General features: G+C 39.6%; 1 protein-coding gene across 2 annotated transcripts in view; it reads right to left on the bottom strand.

Moving 5' to 3' along the window:
• TMEFF2 (transmembrane protein with EGF like and two follistatin like domains 2) overlaps positions 1-23285 on the bottom strand; it is an 810050-nt gene that overhangs the window by 775572 nt on the left and 11193 nt on the right. The gene's annotated exons all lie outside the window — the stretch shown is intronic.

Genomic DNA, 23285 nt, shown 5'->3' with positions numbered 1-23285 from the left:
CTTTGCCACTCTGCCCTCAAGGCCAGCATCCCGGAGTCGCCTCTTCACTATAGACGTTGACACTGGCGTTTTGTGGGTACTATTTAATGAAGCTGCCAGTTGAGGACCTGTGAGGCGTCTATTTCTCAAACTAGAGACTCTAATGTACTTGTCTTGTTGCTCAGTTGTGCAGCGGGGCCTCCAACTTCTCTTTCTACTCTGGTTAGAGCCTGTGTGTGCTGTCCTCTGAAGGGAGTAGTACACACCGTTGTAGGAAATCTGCAGTTTCTTGGCAATTTCTTGCATGGAATAGCCTTCATTTCTAAAAACAAGAATAGACTGTCGAGTTTCACATGAAAGCTCTCTTTTTCTAGCCATTTTGAGAGTTTAATCGAACCCACAAATGTAATGCTCCAGATTCTCAACTAGCTCAAAGGAAGGTCAGTTTTATAGCGCCTCTAAACAGCAAAACTGTTTACAGCGGTGCTAACATAATTGCACAAGGGTTTTCAAGTGTTTTCTAATCATCCATTAGCCTTCTAACACAGTTAGCAAACACAATGTACCATTAGAACACTGGAGTGATGGTTGCTGGAAATGGGCCTCTATACACCTATGTAGATATTGCATCGAAAACCAGACGTTTGCAGCTAGAATAGTCATTTAGCACATTAACCATGTATAGAGTGTATTTCTGATTAATTTAATGTTATCTTCATTGAAAAAAACTGTACTTTTCTTTAAAAAATAAGGACATTTCTAAGTGACCCTAAACTTTTGAACGGCAGTGTATTTTGTATGGTGTTCTTTAAATCCCTGTGTGATCAAGAAAATCACCTACAGGGGGGGTGTGGCTCTCAGTGAGTGAGGTCGACATGTGAGGTCTGAGCTCCTGCTTCCAGACGACCAGAGGGAGAGAGGGGGAGAGAGACAGCATGGTGAGAGGTCGGAAAAGAAAGAGCCCTCTGAAGCTCACAAGCTTCTTTCCAGCTTCAGACTCACTCCAAGATGACGCTGAGACCCGAGGACAGGAAGATAAATCACCTTTTCAAAGGTACCGGAGGACTGTACAAGCAGAGGGGGATCCCCTCTTACCTGAAGCCTTATTGGACCCGGCTCGGAGTACGACTTTGGGCCCCCCTGCACGTCCAGGATTGTTGGCTGAGATGAAGTGTGGGACTGCTGCTGCTGCTACTGCTGTCGCACATGGTCGCTCATGTGCTCAGGTATCCTCTGTCTCTGCTTTGCCTATAACTATGGGGGATGATAGTTCAAGCTCTCCTTCCTGCCCATTACAGTATAATACAGACCCTGGTTCAGATGATCTTGTCACTGTAGCCACTATGAAAAATGTATTGGCAGATCTGCATAAATCACTGCACACTGATCTATTTAACCCCTTAGTGACCACTAATACGCCTTTTTACGTCGGTCACTAATGGGCCTTAGGCTAGGCTGACGCCTTTTCACGTCAGCCTAGTCTAAGTCCTGCACGGGTCTCCCGTGCAGGCAGGAGCCGGGGCTCTGCTGTCTGATGACAGCTGAGCTCCTGCTCCAATGCTTGCGATCGAAGTTTACTTCGATCGCGGCCGTTTAACCCGTTAAATGCTGCCGTCAATAGCGACCGCGGCATTTAACTTTGTTTAAAGAGGGAGTGCGCTCCCTCTGTCACCCATCGGCGGCCCGCGAATGCAATCGCGGGTCTCCGATGGGGTGTCATGGCAGCCGGGGCCCTGATAAAAGCCCCCAGGTCTGCCCTGGACATATGCCTGTTAGGACGCGCCGGAGGCACGTCCTAACAGATTGCCTGTCAGATTTACACTGACAGGCAATAATGCTCTGGTATACGAAGTATACCAGAGCATTATAGCAGCGATCGGAATATCACACAGTAAAGTCCCCTAGTGGGACTAATAAAATAAGTAATCAAAGTGAAATAAAGATTAATAATAAAAAGTACAGTAAAAAAATAAATAAAACAATTTTTTTCCATAAAAAGTGGTTTTATTTAGTAAAAGTGTAAAAAAAAAAAAAAAAGTACACATATGTGGTATCGCCGCGACCGTAATGACTCCATTAATAAAGTTAATATGTAATTTAAACCGCAAAGTGAACACAGTAAAAAAAAACGCAAAAAACCTTGGCGAAATTGCCATTTTTTTCCATTGCCCCCCAAAAAAGTCATAATAAAAATGAATCAATAAGTCCCATGCACCCCAAAACAACACCAATCAAAACTACGTCTCGTCCTGCAGAAAACAAGCCCAAAAAATCACTACATTGATGGAAAAATAAAAAAATTACGGCTCTTGGAAAGCGACGAGGCAAGAACAAATAATTTTAGTTCAAAAGTGTTTTTATTGTGCAAAAGTCGTCAAACATAAAAAACCTCTACATATGTAGTATCGCCGTAATCGTACAAAACCATAGAATAAAGGTAACATGTTATTTACGTCGCATAGTGAACGGCGTCAATTTAAAAACGCATAGAACCATGGCGGAATTTCAGTTTTTTTTTATAATCCCCCCAAAAAGGTTAATAAAAGTGAATAAAAAAATTATATGTACCCAAAAATGGTGCTATTAAAAAGCACAACTAATCCCACAAAAAACAAGTCCTCATACAGCTATGTAGACGAAAAAATAAAAAAGTTATAGCTCTTTGAATGCGACTATAGAAAAACGAATAAAATAGCTTGGTCATTAGGGCCTAAAATGGGCTGGTCACTAAGGGGTTAAAGCTACGGGGAAACTTCAAACTGAGGTCACTTCAATAGGAGAACGGACTTCCCATATAGAGTATAAAATGTCTGAGCTTACTACAGCCCATAATGATCTTGTGGATGCATCTATTGCTATGGAAAAGGAACTTGAATTTATTAAAGCAAAACTTGCTGATATCGAGGATCGTTCCAGGAGGAACAACCTGAGGTTCAGAGGTATTTCTGAGCAAATTAAGGCAGATCAGTTGGTAGAATTTATGGTGGATGTCTTAAAAAATTTACTACCGCTTGCCTCTCCCACTGATTTAACCATTGCTAGAGCTCATCGCTTACCAAAGCCTAAAAGCTTGCCTGCCACAGTTCCGAGGGACGTCATAGTACGTATTCACTTTTTCCATATTAAAGAAAAGTTGGTGGAGGCATCACGCTCTGAACCTACCCTGCCTGCAAAATTCCATCTGATTTCTATATTTGCGGATCTATCTGCAGCCACCTTGGCTAAGAGGAGAACGTTTGTTCACAGTACTAAGATTCTACGAGATCAAGGTATATCGTATAAATGGGGATTTCCGGTTAAACTTGTCATTTCAAAAAATGGAACAAAAATTGTGGCTACATCTTCAAGGGATGCCGATCGTCTATGTCAAGAATGGGGGTTAATGAGCAGCCCCGGATCTTCTCCTAAAAGAACTGGGTCAGCTCTTTTTACTTTACCTAAGGAGTGGGAGACTGTAGATCGTAATGTCAAGATGACTCCTTAAACCAATGTTGCTTATTCTGAATCATTCTGAATCATATTTGTAGATGTCTATTTTTTTTTTTTTTAGATCTGTATAAATCTGTATAAAGTCACGAAGCTAAAAGCCGTGAATGCCATATTATATATTTTTTCTTTCCAGGTATGTTATACTTGGACCTCACTTTAGAACGTAACCCTATATGTAGGGACTCTTGGTGTGGGAACGCTAAGAACCCCGTTTATTATTTATTTATTTATTTATTTTTTCTCATATTTTGTTATTATTTTTTTATTTTTTTCTCTGTTGTTATGTTGTAGTATGTGGTCCTTCTGTTCATGGATAATATTCTATCTTATTTCTGGGAAATGTGTAAACATTGTATACGAAATTAGAACTGGGTCTGCTGTGGAGATTTCTCCTTCTTTAAGAGCTAGGTGCTTAATAAGGGGTAAACAACCCTTTTTTGTTAGGAATGGTATTCAAAATTGTTTCACATAATGTTAAGGGGTTAAATTCCCCATTTAAACGTTCAAAATTATGGTCTGAGGCCTCACTTTCACAAGCGGATGTGTTATGTATTCAAGAAACACACCTTAATAAAGAAGACGCCTGCAGACTTAAACATAAAAAATGTCCACATATATTTTCAGCACCAGCGGTAGGCAAGAAATGTGGGGTTTCCATTGCAATAAGGGACTCGGTTGCATTTCATTTGCAAAATCAAATTGTGGATGAAAATGGTTGTTACGTTTTGTTAAATTGTCTTCTGAACAATATTCAGTACACTATCCTATCGGTATATGCCCCTAATTGTAAACAAGACAGGTTTCTGCGAAAGATAATTAAATTAGCAAATCAATACAAAAAGGGCTCAATGATACTAGTGGGTGACTTTAATTTGACATTATGGCCTACTATGGATTCAACATCTACTGTAAAATGTAAGGAACCTACGTCGGCTTTTTCTTTATTACACAAACATGGCCTTTTTGACATTTGGAGAGTGCATCACTATAGTGACCGTGACTACACCTTTTTTTCGAATCCTCATAAAATATACACGAGGATTGACTTTTTTCTTATAAATAGGGATCTTTTAGACCATATCCACTCTGTCTCGATAGGATGTTTAGATTGGTCCGACCATGCCCCAATATCACTGTCTATACAAGAGCAGTTCAGTCGGCCGCAGGACTCTGTATGGAGACTAAATAATTTTGTCCTCAGTCATCCTAAATATGCCTCTCAATCTAGATCTCAGTTAGAAGAATACTTCCTTTATAATGATAATGGTCAAGTCAAAGATACTACTGTGTGGTGTGCCCATAAGGCAACTATTAGAGGCCACTTTATCAAAATAGCCTCACATATTAAAAAATCTACAAAAAATACTGAAAGTCAGCTACTTCTTAGGCTAAGCACTTTACATAGATTAAATACAAATTCTTACTCAGTAGCACAGGCAGCCGAAATTTCAGAGCTTACTCATCACTTACATGAGCTGAATATTTATAAATATGACTTGGCCTTACGAAAATTAAAAATGACATTCTATTGGAGTGGCAATAAAGCTGGGGCATTATTGGCTAGGCAACTTAAAACAAGGGATGTAAAATCTCGAATCCCCTTTATGTATAATGCGGAAAAAAACCGTATAATGGATCCTAGGGGGATAGCTAACACTTTGGCAGAATATTATGAATCACTTTATAATTTAAGAAATGACCCTCTTACTGTGCAGCCTCAACTAGATAATATTAAGAGTTTTTTAGCTCAAATAGATCTCCCTTCTATTTCTCAGACCCAATTACAAAGCCTCTCTATACCTATAACGGAGGGAGAGATTCTTAAAGCTATAATATCACTTAAAGCCCATAAATCCTCTGGGCCTGATGGGCTAACTGGTGAATATTTTAAACTTTATAAAACGATCTTAGCCCCCTATATGTTTAAAACTTTTAATGAGGCAATTAAAAATGAAGCATTTCCCTCTGAAATGTTAAAGGCCCTTGTGGTCCCCATACCTAAGCCGGGTAAACCCTCGGACGTCCCCTCTAATTTTCGACCTATTTCTTTGCTAAATACAGATCTAAAAATCTATGCAAAGATTTTGTCCTGTAGACTGGCAGATATTCTTCCCCAGCTGATCAGTCCTGATCAAGTGGGATTTGTAAAAGGGAGACAAACTGTGGATAGTACCAGATGGTTTATAAATATTATTTCTGAGGTTGAGGTTAGGCGGATGCCTTCTCTGCTTCTTATCTTGGATGCGGAGAAGGCATTCGATCGGGTTCATTGGGGGTACTTAAGGGAGGTATTGGGGAAGTTTGGGATCCGAAATTCTTTTTTATCTGCCATTATGGCCATGTATACCTTTCCCTCGGCTCAGGTTTATAGCACAGGCGCGTTATCAAGTCCCTTTTTTATAACCAATGGTACAAGACAGGGATGCCTTTATCGCCCATGATATTTACATAGGCGATGGAGCCCTTTGCTGCGGCGGTCAAAATATCATCCCGTATTAGAGGAGTCTCCATAGGACACACTGAACATCGTATAGGTCTCTTTGCGGATGACGTTATATTGTGTTTGTCCTTTCCTGGAGACACTTTGCCTTATATACTCCGACTCATCCAGGAATTTGGGGAGATCAGTTATTATAAAATCAATACATCAAAATCTTTAATTTTAAACATGGGCATTCCAAAATATACACAGTTGCAATTACAAAACCAATTTCCCTTTAAATGGGCTGAAGGAAATATTCCTTATTTAGGGATTTCTCTTACCTACCCATGTGTAAAGTTGATGTCGGTTAACTATAACACTTTACTGCAGGTTTTGAATAAGGACATCATATCCTACTCTAGATTTCCTTTATTCTGGATGGGCCGTATTGCAGCCTCTAAAATGCTATTTCTCCCAAAAGTGTTATATTACTTTCGAAACCTCCCAATCCCAATTCCCAAATCTATTCTAAACGTATTCAAATGGTGTTTACAAGATTCATTTGGAATGGGAAGAAGCCAAGGGTTGTAGCAAAAATACTGAATTTGTCTGTAGCTAAAGGAGGTCTGTGATATCCGAATATTGTTGCTTACTATAATGCGGCTATTCTGGACCAATTAAAACATTGGTGGTTATATGATAAAAATAGGCGTTGGGTGGAGTTAGAAGCGCATATATTACACAGTTCAGACTTAAAGGATGTATTGGGCTCTGTGAGGATGGGGGAATGCATATTGGGTAAACTATCCCCTACAATTAACCCGTTAGTGACCGGCGCATCGTGTTTCTACGTCGGTCACTAACGGGCCTTATTCCGATGCCATAGACTTTTTACGTCGCGGCATAGGAATACGTTTACAGAGCAGGGAGCTGTCAAATCTCCCTGCTCTCAGCTGCTAGAGGCAGCTGAGGGCTGGGAGCGTCCCTGCTCTGCCGGGTGAGATCGATATTAGTATCGATCTCACCCGTTTAACCCCTCAGATGTGGTGCGCAATAGCGAGCACCGCATCTGAGTGGTTTTGGAGAGAGGGAGGGAGCTCCCTCTCTCCCCCAACGACTCCCGGCGATACGGTCGCCGAGTGTCTGTGCCTCCAATGGCAGCCGGGGGTCTAATAAAGGCCCCCAGGTCTGCCTGGAGTGAATGCCTGCTAGATCATGCCGCAGGCATGACCTAGCAGATGCCTGTCCGTGTTAAACGGACAGGCAGTAATACACTGCAATACAAAAGTATTGCAGTGTATTATAAATGCGATCGCAGAATCACATATTATAGTCCCCTAGTGGGACTAGTAAAAAAGTTAAAAAAAAGTTTAATAAAGTTAATTTAAAAAAAAATGTGAAAAAAATGAAAAACCCAGCTTTTCCCCTATTATAAAAACAAAATAAAGTTAAAAAGTTACACATATTTGGTATCGCCGCGTCCGTAACGACCCCGACTATAAATCTATTACATTATTTAACCCGCACAGTGAACGCCGTAAAAAAATGTAATAAAAAACTATGGAAAAATTGCTGTTTTCTGTGAATACTGACTTTAAAAAAATGTGATAAAAAGTGATCAAAAAGTCGCATCTACTCCAAAATGGTACCAATAAAAACTACAAGTCTTCCCGCAAAAAAAAAGCCCTCATACAACCGCATCGGCGAAAAAATAAAAACGTTACGGCTCTTCAAATATGGAGACACAAAAACAAATAATTTTGAAAAAAAAGGGTTTTTACTGTGTAAAAGTAGTAAAACATACAAAAACTATACAAATTTGGTATCGTTGCAATCGTAACAACCCGCTGAATAAAGTTATTGTGTTATTTATATGACACGGTAAACGGCGTAGATTTAAGACGCGAAAAAGAGTAGCGAAATTTCAGGTTTTTTTCTATTTCCCCCCAAATAAAAGTTAATAAAAGTTAATCAATAAATAATATGTCCAACAAAATGGTGCTATTGAAAAGTACAACTTGTCCCGCAAAAAACAAGACCTTATACAGCTATGTCGACGCAAAAATAAAAACGTTATAGCTCTTGGAATGCGACGATGGAAAAACGTAAAAAATGGCCTGGTCATTAAGGTCCAAAATAGGCTGGTCATTAAGAGGTTAAAGCATCTATTCAGATTTGGAAGGGTGTGTCCTATAATGCCTCTATTCTTCCTCTTAGACGTAGTATGGCTTCCTTAGCTATGGTGCAACGTTGTATACCTAATTCTAATTTTTCAGAATGGACTACTAAAGGTATTAGTTCATTGGAATTATTATACGATAACAATTTATTGTTACCCTATTCTATAATCTCATCTAAATATGATCTAAACCCTAAGGATTTTTATAAATATTTTCAGTTGAGACATTTTCTTTCCACTGTTAAGTTTACAGTCAATGCGCCCACTTCTAATTATGAAAAATATTTTTATAACCCTAAGTTGATAACTAAAGGAATATCTAAAGCCTATGAGGCAATTCATCAGGGTGAATCTTCTTTGCCTACACTTAATTTTATACAAAAATGGGAATTGGAGTTGGGAGGTACATATAGTATGTAATAGTGGGAGGCGGCTTTTAAAATCTGTTCTAAGTCTTCCCACTGTGTAAATCATCTAGAAGCCTCTCGAAAATTGCTTTATAGATGGTACATGACTCCATACCGCCTATCCAAAATGTTTCCTATGGTGTCCTATATCTGTTGGCGATGCAACGCTTCTGTTGGCTCATTATTACATATTTGGTGGAGTTGAGATGTCATCGCTCCGTTTTGGGTAGAGATACAACGAATGTTAACCAGCATAATCGGTTTTCCAGTTCCTTGGGGACCAGAAGTAGCACTGCTTTCTTTCTAATTAGAGGATATAGGCATTGAGAATAGTACGGTTATGGTACATGTGCTAACTGTAGCGAGAACAAGTATTGCTCAGAGATGGAAAAGCTCTTCTATTCCGTCTAAGTTATAAATCTTGCACAAGGTTCAGTACAATTGTATTATGGAACATTTAATTTCCACAAGACTACATAAGACACAGGAATTTGTTTTGCAAATGGTCTAAATGGCTTGCTTTTAATGGCTCACAGCTTCCTTTATAGAAAGACCTCATAAAGGTGTATTAGGGTCCTTATGTATATTCTAAATCCTAGAGCAGGGACTTTATGTTTGTCTGTATGTTTTTATGTTTATTTATTATTTTTCTTTTTTTTTTTACATTTGAAAGGTGTAAAATAGTAAAATTTAAACTTATGGAAGTTCAACTCTGGTTACATTATTAATTAACGACACTATGATTATCTTATTATGTACCCAGTATGTTTCTAATACATGTATGTGTATACTGACTATTAGATTAACTTTAAAACTTTATGCTTTTTGCGATCTCATAAATTTGTAAAAAAAAAAATAATATTTCCAATGTTAATGTCTTGTTTATTTTTGTATAACTTTGAAAAACCTTTAATAAAAATTGTGTTAAATCCCTGTGTGATGCAACGCCCCCTAGAGTTCTGCACTAGTCCTAACACAGTATCAGTTTTAACTGGAGTTTTATATTAAGAACTGTATGTAGTCCTTGCACGGCAATATAATATGACATTAGTAAAATTACTGGATATGTCCAGGGGACAATAAAATGTAGTCAGTAATGCTGAAGCAAATTATCTTTTACAAAGGGATCGTTCTGTATCATTCCTTTACCATGGTTGACTATGCATTACCTATGACTAAAAATGTAACATAATATACATTTCTCTAATGTCTTATAACATGTATATTTTTTAAGGAAAGTGCGTGATAACAACACAAATGTTGCGTGCATGAATGGGTAACAGCAATGTTCTGGTTTATTAAATGAAGCAGAAAATATTTTGAAAATTTGTGAACAGGTCCCCTTTGTGATATGCCACTCCTCATCACACTCATTCCTTGTTCAAAGATCTTAACTGGAATTCTAAACTCTCAGGTACGCCGAGGAGAATGATGTTTAAGTAATACTCCAATGGGCACCATGGCTACAGGAGGGCATTGTTTGTTTAAATATACTTACTATTCCAAGATGTAAGATTCTTAGTTAATTAGAGTTCTATTCCTATTACAGGCATGTTGTAGGACCCCCCACTCCCACACATTTGCAAAAGCGCATGCGGTGCAAAGGGGTTTTATGCACTTTAGAGAAGGATGGGAGTAGACCTACGAATAGTGGTCCATAGAAAACACTAATATTCATTACAGTTCATTCTACAAAAGTAAAATATTTTAGGGAGAACTAGGATAGCCCTCATTGTAGCAGCTTTAATTTATCAATTTAAATCAACAGAGATTATAATGATAATTTTAAAATCTTTGAATTACATTTGGATAATGTCCATTTGCACCTTGTGTACATAAAATGATTCTTTAGGTGGATGGATGTTAATGACTATGGTTGACTGACAATTTAAGCTTTTTGCACGCTTCCTTCCATTTATTCCTTCTAATGAGTTTGTGCCCTGAGAAACAACATGAAACAACATGCAAAGGGACTTTAAAATGACTTTTAAATAAGCTTTTTGCTTAAGAGGATTAAATGTAGCCTTATTAAAAATAGTAATTCATCCACCCAGAAATTATTAATGTCTATGCTGTCCATACATGATGAAATATGTATTTTAGGGTAAAAAAATTTTTTAATACATATAGTTATGGTAAGGGGACTTGAAAACAGAATCTTTCATAACACTAATACAGTCTCCTTCCATGTGCTCTTTTGTTTTCCTGGTTAAAATGTAAATCTTATTACATTAGTAGAATTAATGAAAATAAAATAAAAATATAACTTTTAAAAATTATATTTGTTAGAATCATCATAGAAATAAATAAATAAATGTAAATGTATTGTAAAAATTAATTATTAATTGTATAAAAGAATCAGAAATGATAATAAAACATAATGATGCTGAAGAAACACTATTTACTACAAAAATTTTAAATTATAACAGCCAGGTTTGAGCATAATAATGCTAAAAATTTTATATTTTGAAGCAAAGAAATTACAGACTTAAGCTTAACTGTGTTAATTTACTCCCACAGTAAAGTTGAAAGATGTGACAGTAGCACTGAACTTTTAATACAAGGAAATTAAAAGAAATGTCATCAATATATCTCCGATATGTTCCGCAGGATTGGTTTAGGTTTCTTTGTGAGCTACTGGATTAATAAACTGTGGATGTTAAATATGTTGTTCTTTCTTTATATCTTAAAAAATAGTAGATTTGTTCTGTGTAACCTACTGTAATCTTTCATTTGCTCAGTGCTTATAATTGAATTTATGATTTGGCTCATTTAGCTATAGTCTGGTGCAGAAATTTTAATTTCGATAAAGAAACATGACAGGTAATAAACTGTGTCATAATATGTCTAACTAGATGTTCTTGTTTTCATAATGGCAATGTCAATAGTATACAAGTGGCACAAGTCCCTTATCTAATACACTTCATTCTTTTTACATGTTTTGATATTTTAAAACATGTACTGTACTCCATAAAATACATTTCTATGACCCAAAACTAACACAGTGGCAGTCAGCCATTGCTATTGGTGGATGACATCAGTGTACAGTTGCTAAAATTAAAATCTAAAGGTTAGGGTAAGTTCCAAATTAGTTTAGAAGTAGTTCGATGAGACGTGCCTCCAAATTATACTCAATTGACCTATCTGAATGGACCGTTAGAAACTCACAATGCCATGCTTGTATTCTCTAGTTTTCTTATCCAATGTTATCTACATAGATTTATAGATATTATCCCTACTAAATAGTCACACATACTGTACAGATTATATTGTTATTTGCACCTCTTTAAAGTATACTAGGCAGTCTCTTATGTGACCCCCATTTTTTTATATTTTCTTTACTTCTCTTTCCCAAACTTAGTAATTTTTTCCTCTCCAGTCTCTGATCTTCTCTTTCTTTTCTGTTTTTTTCTACTGTACACTGGAGTGGAGTTTGACATTAAACCTATATATTTAGAGTCTGTTACCCTTCAGTTGCAATATGAAGGAAACGGCTCTGTACACACTTGTGCAATGGCTTACAAGTACAGTGATGGATGTAACGACCAGCAGGTTTGGGGAACCACTGGGCTACTCCGCTGGATTGGCGTAGGGCCACCTCTAAGGGCATTGTCTAAGCAGCCTCCACGGTCTTCACTCTATAACCCCTCTACAGGGATCTGGTCTTTGTTGCAGGATGACTGCCAGGTAGCTACCTCTTGAGGTGGTCCCGGCAGAGTAGTGGCTATCCAAACAGAAGATAGGCAGAGACAGGCTTGGTGGCAGTAGACAGGAGCTGGATTACTTGAACCAGGCTGGTGCCGGATTGCTGGAAGCAGGTTGTGCCGGATTGCTGGAAGCAAACTGGTGCTGGATTGCTGGAAGCATACTGGTGCCAGATTGCTGGAAGCATACTGGTGCCAGATTGCTTGAAGCATGCTGGTGCCGGATTGCTGGAAGCACGCTTGTGCAGATTGCTGGAAGCATGCAGAGGGCATGAGATACTGATAGGTAACAGACTCAAGACACAGGATACAAACAGGTAACAGACTCAGAATACAGGACACCAACAGGTAACAGACTCGGGATACAGGATACTAACAGGTAACGGACGCAGGATACAGGTTACAAAAACTTTGCAGGATAACACTGGGTTTGTCCAACTTTGCTCAGGCACTGGGTCAGCAGGACCAGAGTGTGCAGGGATAGGCTGGGGACATTTTTACTTGCGCGTGCGCCGGCCCTTTAAGAACTGGCATGAGCGTGTGCACCATATGAGCACAGTCCAGGAGAGGAGGTAGAGAGCAGACGCGTGCACCTTGGAAAGGAGACGCTGGCGAGGATGCACAGTCCTGCGGTCGCAGCTGCCGATAAGAGGGGAATGCCGGCGGTCAGCGGCCATGGGCATTACAGTACCCCCCTTACGTCCCCTCATCTTAGGTCCAGAGCATAGGAGGAACTTCTTGATGAGAGCTGGGGCATCAATATTCTCTTCAGGTTACCAAGAGCTCTCCTCAGGACCAAAACCATTTCTTGTAGTCCAAAATCTACTTGACCTTGAAGACATCTAAAGAACCACTGGGAGCAGTTGCAGAGTTAGAGGACCTGCTGTACCGGTTGAGAACTACTGGTTTCAGGAGAAACACTTGGAAGGAGTTGGGAATTTTGAGGGTAGGAGGCAGACGTAATTTGTAGGACACAGGATTTATTTGTCTTAAGACTTCAAAGAGACCAATAAATCTAGAAGCAAATTTGTAGGAAGGAACCTTTAAAGAGAATCTGTCACTAGTTTATTAGTGCCCTATCTCCTAACTAATCTAATAGGCGCTATGATTCTGAAAACTACAGTGTATTTTATTTTCGAAAACGTTTATTATTTGCAAAGTTATGTGCTTTTTTTCTAAATATGCTAATTTGGCTATACTTGCCAAATGGCAGGTTACTCTTTCTTTTCACTCTGGGCAGTGTAATGTTTTTTGTATGTTGCTGTCCAATCAGCATCATACAGTTCTCCTCTTCCCATCCCAGAAACACAGCATGATCATATAGTATATACCTTCCATTCCCGACTGTGTTTTCAACTGGTGATACCTCCAGTCATTTCACAGCTAGATCCTGGTGCCATATGAAAGATTAGAATCTCATCTTTCATATGTCATCAGAACCACTGTTTTGAGGTGGTCCACAGCCGGAGGTATGGCTATTTGAAGTGATCCCCCTTCCCTCTAGCCTCAGTCTCTCAGACTGTGTAAAGCAGCTACATACTGATATGACAGCATCAGAGGCCGGGAGGTAGCTACACCTCAGAAGAATTGCTGGTCTTGACACCCACTTGTCTAATATAGACTCATTTGCATATTTAGAAAAAAGCTCAGAACTTTTAAAATAATTAACTTTTTGGGACACAATTTTCACTAGCATTATAAGTGTGACAGTACCTATTAGATTATCTAGGAGATTGGGCATTACTAAGCTTGTGACAGAACCTGTTTAAGAGATTATTCTTAGAGAACAACCAGACTTTAGCTCCGGGGGGAACTGAGGAGGTGGCCTTCTCTTCCTATCAGCGTATTTCTTCATCCACGCCACCGCCTGCATGATCGCTGACTTGGTTTGTTGCCAGATCTGTTGAAAGCTTCCGTAGGAAACATTCTCTGCAGGAGCTTTGGAGGTAGCAGGCACAGGGAGAGGCACACGAGGACGTTGGCTGTAAACTATGAAAAACAGAGAAGTAGCAGTGGATTCACTTGTATGCTTATTATACGAGAATTCGGCCCACGGAACGAGAGGTACCCAGTTGTCATGTTGAGCTGATACGAAATGGAGGAGATAGTTTTCGAGCACTTGTCTAATTCGTTCAACTTGGCCATTGGATTGTGGATAGTACACCTGGCAAAGAAAAGCGACCACCTGGCTTGACGTGGATTTAAACATTGTGCCGACTGTAAGTAGGTAAAGTTCTTGTGGTCAGTGTAAATGACAACTGGATGAGCAGAACCTTCCAACAGATGTGTCCATTATTCTAGGGCCAACTTTATGACTAGGAGCTCACGATCTCCAATGGTATAGTTCCTTTCCGCTGCTGAGAAGAGTTTAGAGAAAAAACACAGGAGACAACTTTGCCCTTTGAGTTTTTTTGTAAGAGGAGTGCTCCAGCACCAATGGGAGAGGCGTCAACCTCCAACGAGAACTGACGAGAGACATCTGGATGGTGTAGAACAGAGGCAGAAGTGAAGTACCTTTTAACCCCTTCAGGACATAGCCTGTTTTGGCCTTGTGGACACAGTCGATTTTTTCAAATCTGACATGTATTACTTTATGTGGTAATAACTTTGTAGTGCTTTTACCTATACAAGTAATTTTTTTTATAGTGTTTTATCATGACATATTGTTCTTTATGTTAGTGGAAAAATTTGGTCGACAAATTCTGTATTTATTTGTGAAAAACATAGAAATTTAGAGAAAATTAGCAAAAATTAGGATTTTTCTAAATTTAAATGTAGTTAATAATTCCCATATGACTACTTCTATGTTGGTATCATTTTTTGAACTTCCTTTTTTTTTTCAGGACATTTAAAACACAAGGCTGAGAACTTTAGCAGCAATTTCTCACATTTTCATGAAAGTTTCCAAAACATATTTTTTTAGGGACCAGTTCACATCTGAACTGGCTTTGAGAGCCTTATATATTTGAAACCCCCCATAAGTCACCCAAATTTAAAAACATCAGCCCTCAAAGTATTCAAACAGCATTTAGAGAGTTTCTTAACCCTTTAGGTGTTTCACAGGAATTAAAAGCAAAGTGGAGGTAAAAGTTATACATTTATTTTATTTTTTAGAAAATCTATTTTAATCCATTTTTTTCTGGAACACAGAAGGTTTTACCAGAGAAACACAACATAATATTCATTGCCCAGATTCTGCAGTTTTTAGAAATATCCCACATGTGGCCCTAGTGTGATAATGGACTGAAACACCAGCCTCAGTAGCAAAGGAGTACCTAGTGGATTTTGGGGCCTCCTTTAATATTAGAATATATTTTAGTCACCATGTCAGGTTTAAAGAGGTCTTCCAAAACAGTGGAAACACCCCCAAAAATACACCATTTGGAAAACTACACCCCTCAAAGAATTTATAGAGGGGTATAGTGAGCATTTTGACCCCACATGGTTTTTGTAGAACTTAGTGGAATTGGACCGTGACAATGAAAATCTACAATTTTTCCAATAGAACTTTGAAGTGATCCATTGTTACAAGGCATAAAGGAGAAAAAGAACCCCAACATTTGAAAAGCAATTTCTCCTGATTACCGGAATACCCCATATTAGATAGGATTAGACACATGGCAAATTAGACAGTATTACGCATGATAGGCTTAGACACAGGGCCCAGGATACCTCTAAGGCCTCCTGCTCACGGCCGTATCTGTGTGCACAGTCCGTGATTACGGCATGGATGGGCTGCGGAGTGTCATCCGTGGGCCGTCCGCAATCACGGACTGTGCACACACAAGATGTGCATTCATTTCAATGTGTGCGTACTGTGTAATGAACAATTTTTTTTGTGGTCCGGACTGTGGGCAATGCTTGGACCGTGGAAACCACGGTCGTGTGCATTGACCCATTGGAAAGCGTGTGTTTTCTACTATCCGCAATTGCTGTTCCGCAATTGTGGATAGTATACGGCCGCAAAACTGCGGTCGTATGTATGATGCCTTAGATGATAGACTTAGATACAGAGCCCAGCAGACACCAAGACACATGATGGGCTTAGACACAGAGCCCAGCAGACACTATCACACATAATAAGCTTAGATAGACTGGCTAGCAGACAGTATCTCTACATGATAGGCTTAGATACATGGCTCAGCAGACAGTATCACACATTTTAGGATTGGATACAGAGCCCAGTAGATAGTATAACACATTATAGGATTAGATACAGGGCCCACCAGACAGTATCACACATTATAAGATTAGATACAGGGCCTAATAGACAATATCACACATTATAGGATTAGATCCAGAGAACACAAGACAGTATTTTGATACTTATCCTCCTCGCTCCTGAATCAGGTCCTCTTCATCACCGGATGGACCGTGGGTCCTGACGTGATGCACATAACGTTGTGATGCTGAAAGTTGTCAGGACTCAGCACTGCACCCGGACCTGACTCTGGAGCGCGGTGGGTAAGTTTACTGTTATTGTAGTACTAAAGTAACTGTGGTGCGGGGGACCATAGGTCCCCCTGGCTTTGATGCCGGCTTCAATTGCAACCACTATAGTAACGCCACTGATAAATAATAATAAATGTGATTTGGAAAGTTGCTTAAACACAAACAATACATTAACAAAAATTGCTTACAAAGTTGTACATTGCCTTTAAATGTCTGCCTTTTATAAAATATCAAAATGCATCAATTGCTGTGAAATATGTTTGTCAGTCGGTCTTAGGAAGACTAAATGGACCTGTTCCTGATTAGGTCATCCCTTGTAAGGACCAAATGTAATAATGGAAGCATTTTTATGGCTCAGTGCTTCCTTAGCCGAGTGGTGTTAATAGAAAAAACATGCACATCACATTACTTAGTCGGTTTGCAATCAATAATGTCTAAAATTTGACTGTGAAACAATTTAGAAGTGGTCTGTGATCAGTCCTTTGTGACCAAACCTGAACTATCAGGAAAAAAAACATTTTAATTGAATAGGTGGACGACGACTAAATGATAAAAAAAAAATCACATTTTTTTTGTTGACCTTATTGGGATCACATACACATTTATATATTAAACCTTTATGTAATATATAACTTGCCATATTACTGCAAGATAGTACTATAAGTCTTTCTAGTGAGTGTTTAAAACAATTTTTTGAAACAATTTTTTTAAAATATTTTTATTCTGTGCCAAGTTATTAGTGTCTCCATGACAACACTCCCTCCCCCTCTGCTATGGCAGTTCAGTGTTATCATAGAAACACTGGGCCTCATGTGAACCAATCAGAATCCAGCCGCCATTTTTGTTGCACCAATTAGAATTTAGTCTTCTTTAAGCACAGGTTTAAAAAAAAGTGTTGTTTTAATCGAATACTTTAATAATAATCAAAAACTTTTTTTTTTTTCGCATCAGCATTTTACAAATATTACCAGTGAATACAATATACAAGTAATAACATTTTAAAAATGTAATTCTTATTTAAAAATAACACTAGCGCTACTCCATACCATGTAGCCTCTATACTTCCATGCTGCTGCAAAGTATTTGGCAGTGTCAAGTTTCAAGGAAAGCACAGTGCTAATTATTCCCCGTCCAGAACAGCGACTATAGCGCCAACTTATAAATAAAAGAAAATAATAATAATGTTTTCAAACAACTGTATATTTAATGATTTCTAATTACCTTTCTAAAGCACCATATGTCTGTTTATGCCATTTTTACTGGCTCTTTCAATCAACTAAAGGGATGTGCCATAAAATGAATGCTTAAATTTGTTCCCATCTGCAATATTGCATGAAATGCAGTAGGGATTTTTATTTTAATGGTTTTATGTTAGTTGGTCCCAGATGAGTTATATGAAAATGACCCTTACAAATTGCAAAAAACATTTACGCCAATGCAATTTTCTAATTATACTACATAAAAGACACTTTAAAATGAAGAGCTCACTGTTATGCCATTGTTGCTTTAGCTATAATTATAATTTATACAGTTATAATTTAGCATTTTAAGCTAACGTGAAATATTAATGTTTTGTTAAAAGTGTATTTCCATCTTAAAATATTAGGAAATGCCATAATATTATGATCGGGGGAGCGTGGTATCTGACCTCTGGGATCTGTGCTGATCCTGAGAACAAAGGGACCAAGGCCCCTTCAGCTGGGCTCTTGTCTGCCTCAAACAAATGGGGCTGTGTTTTAGTTCCCTGTACAAGTAGAAGAGAGAACTGATATATTGTTACAAAGCTGTGGAGCAGGGCACATTTATCAATAGTGTCATAAGAACTACACTTTATAATAAAATAAAAAAATCCTTTCAGTTTGACGCAAATTTCTCCAAATTTGTCAAAAATACGCATGCTATGTAATGTATTTGATACAACTCATGACATACTACACACACTTGGCTGTTGTACATAAACACCAATATTTTGCACCAAGAAATGGTGTCAGTCAATAATAAATATTTCAAGTTGTGTACCACTCCCCTTTGGTGTACCTTTTTTCAAAACTGTCATACGTGTAGATTAAAGATGTGCAAGTCTTTCATAAATATGGGGCACCACAATATTTCAACACTATTGTTCATAGGGCTTAGCATTGCTATCATTGCAGTCAGTGGCGGATCATCATTAGGGCGGTTCGGGCAGCCGCCCGGGGCCCAAGGCTCCCGGGATGCCCATGGCCGCCCAAATCGCACATAACCGTACATGCCCCCTCATGCCAGTGGCTTCACTAGCACCGGAGAGGCCCCTGGGAAAGTGACAGCCACATTCACTTGTATCTGAGTCCTCACGACACAGATACAAATGAATATTATAGGCTGAAGGCCACGTTAGGACTGCAGCCTATAAGGCGCTGTGGAGACTCCCTGCACAGGCTGGCATGATGATGTACTGCATCACACTAGTCTGCGCATGCGTCCGGCCCGGAGTATGCGCATGCATCCGGCCGTCGCGGGAACGGGGCAAGTTAAGTACAATATATATTTTTTTTTTACTGGGGTGTAGCACTGTGTGGCCCTATATAGAAAGGGGGAGCGATGTGTGGCCCTATATACGAGGGGGAGCTCTGTGTGGCCCTACATACAAGATAGGGGAGCACTGTGTGGCCCTATATACAAAGGGGAGAGCGCTGTGTGCACTATATACAAGGGGAGAGGGGAGTGCTTTGTGGCCCTATATACAAGGGGGGAGCGCTGTGTGCACTATATACAAGGGGGGAAGGGAGCGCTGTGTGGCCCTATATACAAGGGGGGAGCACTGTGTGGCCGTATATACAAAGGGGCGAGCGCTGTGTGACACTATATACAAGGGGGTAGAGCGCTGTGTGGCCCTATATACAAAGGGGGAGCACTGTGTGACACTATATACAAGGGGGAGAGTGCTGTGTTGCCCTATATACAAAAGGGAGCTCTGTGTGACACTATATACAAGGAGAAGCGCTGTGTGGCCCTATATGCAAGGGGGGAGCGCTGTGAGGCCCTATATAGAAGGGGGCTATGTGGCACTATATACAAGGGGGTGTGCACTGTGGTACTATAAACAAGGGGGGCTGTATGGTACTATATTCAAGGGGGGATGTCTGGCACTATTTACAAATGGAGGAGGGCTGTGTGGTGCTCTATACAGGTGCGACTGTGTGGTGCTATTTATAAGGGGCAGTGTGTGGCGCTCTTTACAGGGGTCTGTGTGGCGCTATCTATAGGGGGCTGTGTGTGGCGCTATCTATGGGGGATGTGTGTGGTGCTAGTTATAGGGGGATGTGTGATATCTACAGGGGGGCTGTGTGAGACGCTCTCTACAGGGGGTCTGTGTGGTGCCAGCTATAGGAGGCTGTGTGTAACGCTGTCTGCGGGGGGATGTGTGTGGTGCTAGCTATAGGGGGATGTGTGATATCTACAGGGGCTGTGTGTGGCTCTATGTACAGGGGGCACTGTGTATGTGGTGCATTACTTTACAGTGTGTGACACAATTATAATCAGTGGCACAGTGTTGTGTACTATTTTATTCAGGGGTGCAGTGTATGGTGCTATTATATTTAAGGGCACAGTGTGTGGCACTATGACAATTTAATTTTTGGTTATAGGTGTGGAAATGTTGGAAAAGTGAGGAGCCGAAGACATCTGAGGGGCAAATTCTGCAGAAATGGGTCATGGCCGGGAGAAGACATCATGAACTCTGGACTGGAGGGAGAAAAAAAGAGGAAAAAAAATACTAGAATCTGAGAAATCGTCACCTGTGAGTCACTAGATTTATAGAAAATCTGTCACCTCTCCTGACATGTTTATTATAGGAAATCCTTGTATTTCACAAAAAGTCTTTCTGCAGTCCAGGACTGATAGACAATTCCCCTTGTCAGGAGGACGTGTCCCTGCACAGTGTGATACTGTCAGTATGTAGGCACACAGCCCTGTGACAAAGGGAATCGTAACACCCATTTGTTAATGCTTGCACAAAAAGGTAGTGTCAACAATAGTTACTGCGTGGCAGGACGGTGGTGCGGAAGGGGGGCCCAAGTTTGGGCAACAACTTAGGGCCTATTGTCTACTTAATCCACCACTGTAAAACTCTAATTTTACGTCTCACTGCCAACTATTGAAAAACTGCAAGCCGGCGCAGATCATTTGGTCAGCTGTGCATCTCATTATTAGTAACAAAAACAAAAAAAACACTAGATAAGCTCATATACTTTTTCACTGTTTTGAAAGACTACCAGTAAAGGGCTTGTCCAAACGTAGCGGAATTGCTGCGTATTTTCCATCCGGAATTGCGGACGGAAAGTTCGCAGCAGATTAAAGTAGTAGAAACGTGGGTGAGATTTAACAAATCTCATAAACACGCTGCGTAAAAGTTCAGAGCAGAAATTGACCTGCGGCGCATATTTTTCGGACCGCAGAAAGTCAATTCCTGCTGCGGAAAGTGGACAGAATTGCTGCGTTTTTCAGAGGAGATGTCACCACCTCCTAGCATTGTGAAAAACGCAGCAAAATCCACACCATTTTCTGCAGTAAAAAACGTAGATAATGGTGCGTTTTTGCCGCAGCGGAAAGTCTGATATGTTCAACGAAATTGCTGCAGAAATTTTCTATAGCAATTGCGTTACATGTGGGCAAGCCCTAACACTATGCTACCAAGTTCTGTAGCTAATTTATATCTAAATATAATTAGATATTATTTAGGTGCCACGCCTGAATTGCTCTCTATGAGCCAGAGTGGAGATTCGCTAGCAAGTAGAGAAAAAAATTATTAGTTGAAGACAATTTTGGAAGCTTATTTGCATTCAGGGTCTCGAGAATAGCATCTCTTAGAAAACCCTCAAATATTTTACCCAAAATAGAGGACAGATTTACAGATCCATAGTTTCCGGGTTCACTTTTTGACCCCTTTTTAAATATTGGCACCACATTTGCTATGTTCCAGTCTTGTGGAACATACCCAGTCATGATAGAATCATTAAACATCAGAAATAATGGTCTGTCTATCACAGTACTTAATTCCTGCAGAACGCAGGGGTGTATATTATCCGGATCCGGTTATTTGTCTATTTTAGTGTTTTTAAGGCGGTGCTGCACTCCTTGCTGGGTTAAGCAGGTGACATTTAATGGATAATTTACTTTATCCCTAATCATGTCGTCTGACATTGGATTTTAATGTGTAAATATGGTAGAGGAAAGAGGCGTTTAATATATTGGACTTTTCCTCATCCTCCTCCACCATTATACCCAGATTATTTTTGAGAGGGCCAACAATTTCCGACTTGAGTTTCTTATTATTTAGGTATTTTAAAAATATTTTGGGGTTATTTCTACTTTCTTTGGCAAAGAGTCCCTCTATGTCAATCTTTGCTGCCTTTATTTGTCTTTTACACATGACTAAACCTAAACTGTATATTTTCAAAACCACCCTTTATCATGAAGTTCTCATAAATGTAAGGTTTAGGGTGTGTGCACACGAGAAGTGCCTTTTACGTCTGAAAAGACAGACTGTTTTCAGGAGAAAACAGCTGCCTCGTTTCAGACGTAAAAGCTCCTCCTTGCATTATGCGAGGCGTCTTTGACGCTCGTAAATCTTAAACTGCTCTTCATTGACTTCAATGAAGAACGGCTCAAATTACGTTGCAAAGAAGTGTCCTGCACTTCTTTGCCGAGGCAGTCAATTTACGCGTCGGCGTTTGACAGCTGTCAAACGACGACGCGTAAATTACAGGTCGTCTGCACAGTACGTCGGCAAACCCATTTAAATGAATGGGCAGATATTTGCCGACGTATTGTAGCCCTATTTTCAGACGTAAAACGAGGCATAATACGCCTCGTTTACGTCTGAAAATAGGTCGTGTGAACCCAGCCTTAAAGTTAGAGTGACTTTTCATTCAATTAAATTTCATGCATAGATTTCTTCAGAGAAAACATTGAATGTGATTTATCACATGGGATTAATTGTTCTCAAGAAATGGTTAAGAAATACTGTATTTCCAGCAATCTCTTCCTGTTCAGATGAACATCTCTTGACATGAATGATTAATTAACTACCCTATTAAACTCTGTAAATGATACAAATTTCCTGAAATTCATCCATTATAGCTTTGAGTATTTGGAGATTATTGCACTAGTCAACGGTTAAATATATGTTATATAGCTGTTATTGAATCACCATTTGAGTAATTCCCAGGGTGGAAGTTTATGGACTTGCTAGGTGAGCGATTCCCCAAAGGCTACTGGAGACTGTCAGGAATGAACGGGCAAATAAATCCACAACCCCAAATTCGTCACAACTCTGATCAACAGAATCTAAGACTACTCTATGGCTTTCGCCAGAGCTCACTGCAAGGTAGGTTGGACTTTGCAGCATAGAACCCAGGTTGTTTTAACAGAGTTCGGTGTTGAATAAGAGGTGCAGTGCAGGCAATACCAGAACAGGTAACAAGACAGTACAAGGGTAAACAGAAAGTCCAAATCACAAAGCTAGTGGATATCAGGGTTTGCAGAGGTCAAAACCAGCTGGGAGCAGCAACTCCAAATCAGTAAGCAAAAGTTAATCCAGAGATAAGCCGTGGTCCAGTTCCAAAAGCTTGATCAAACACATGGAGACAAGTAAAATGATAAGCAAAGAAAAC

The sequence above is a fragment of the Rhinoderma darwinii genome, chromosome 6 (genome assembly GCF_050947455.1).
Source record: "Rhinoderma darwinii isolate aRhiDar2 chromosome 6, aRhiDar2.hap1, whole genome shotgun sequence".
NCBI lineage: Eukaryota > Metazoa > Chordata > Amphibia > Anura > Rhinodermatidae > Rhinoderma > Rhinoderma darwinii.
This window is presented reverse-complemented; position numbering and strand designations above follow the sequence as displayed.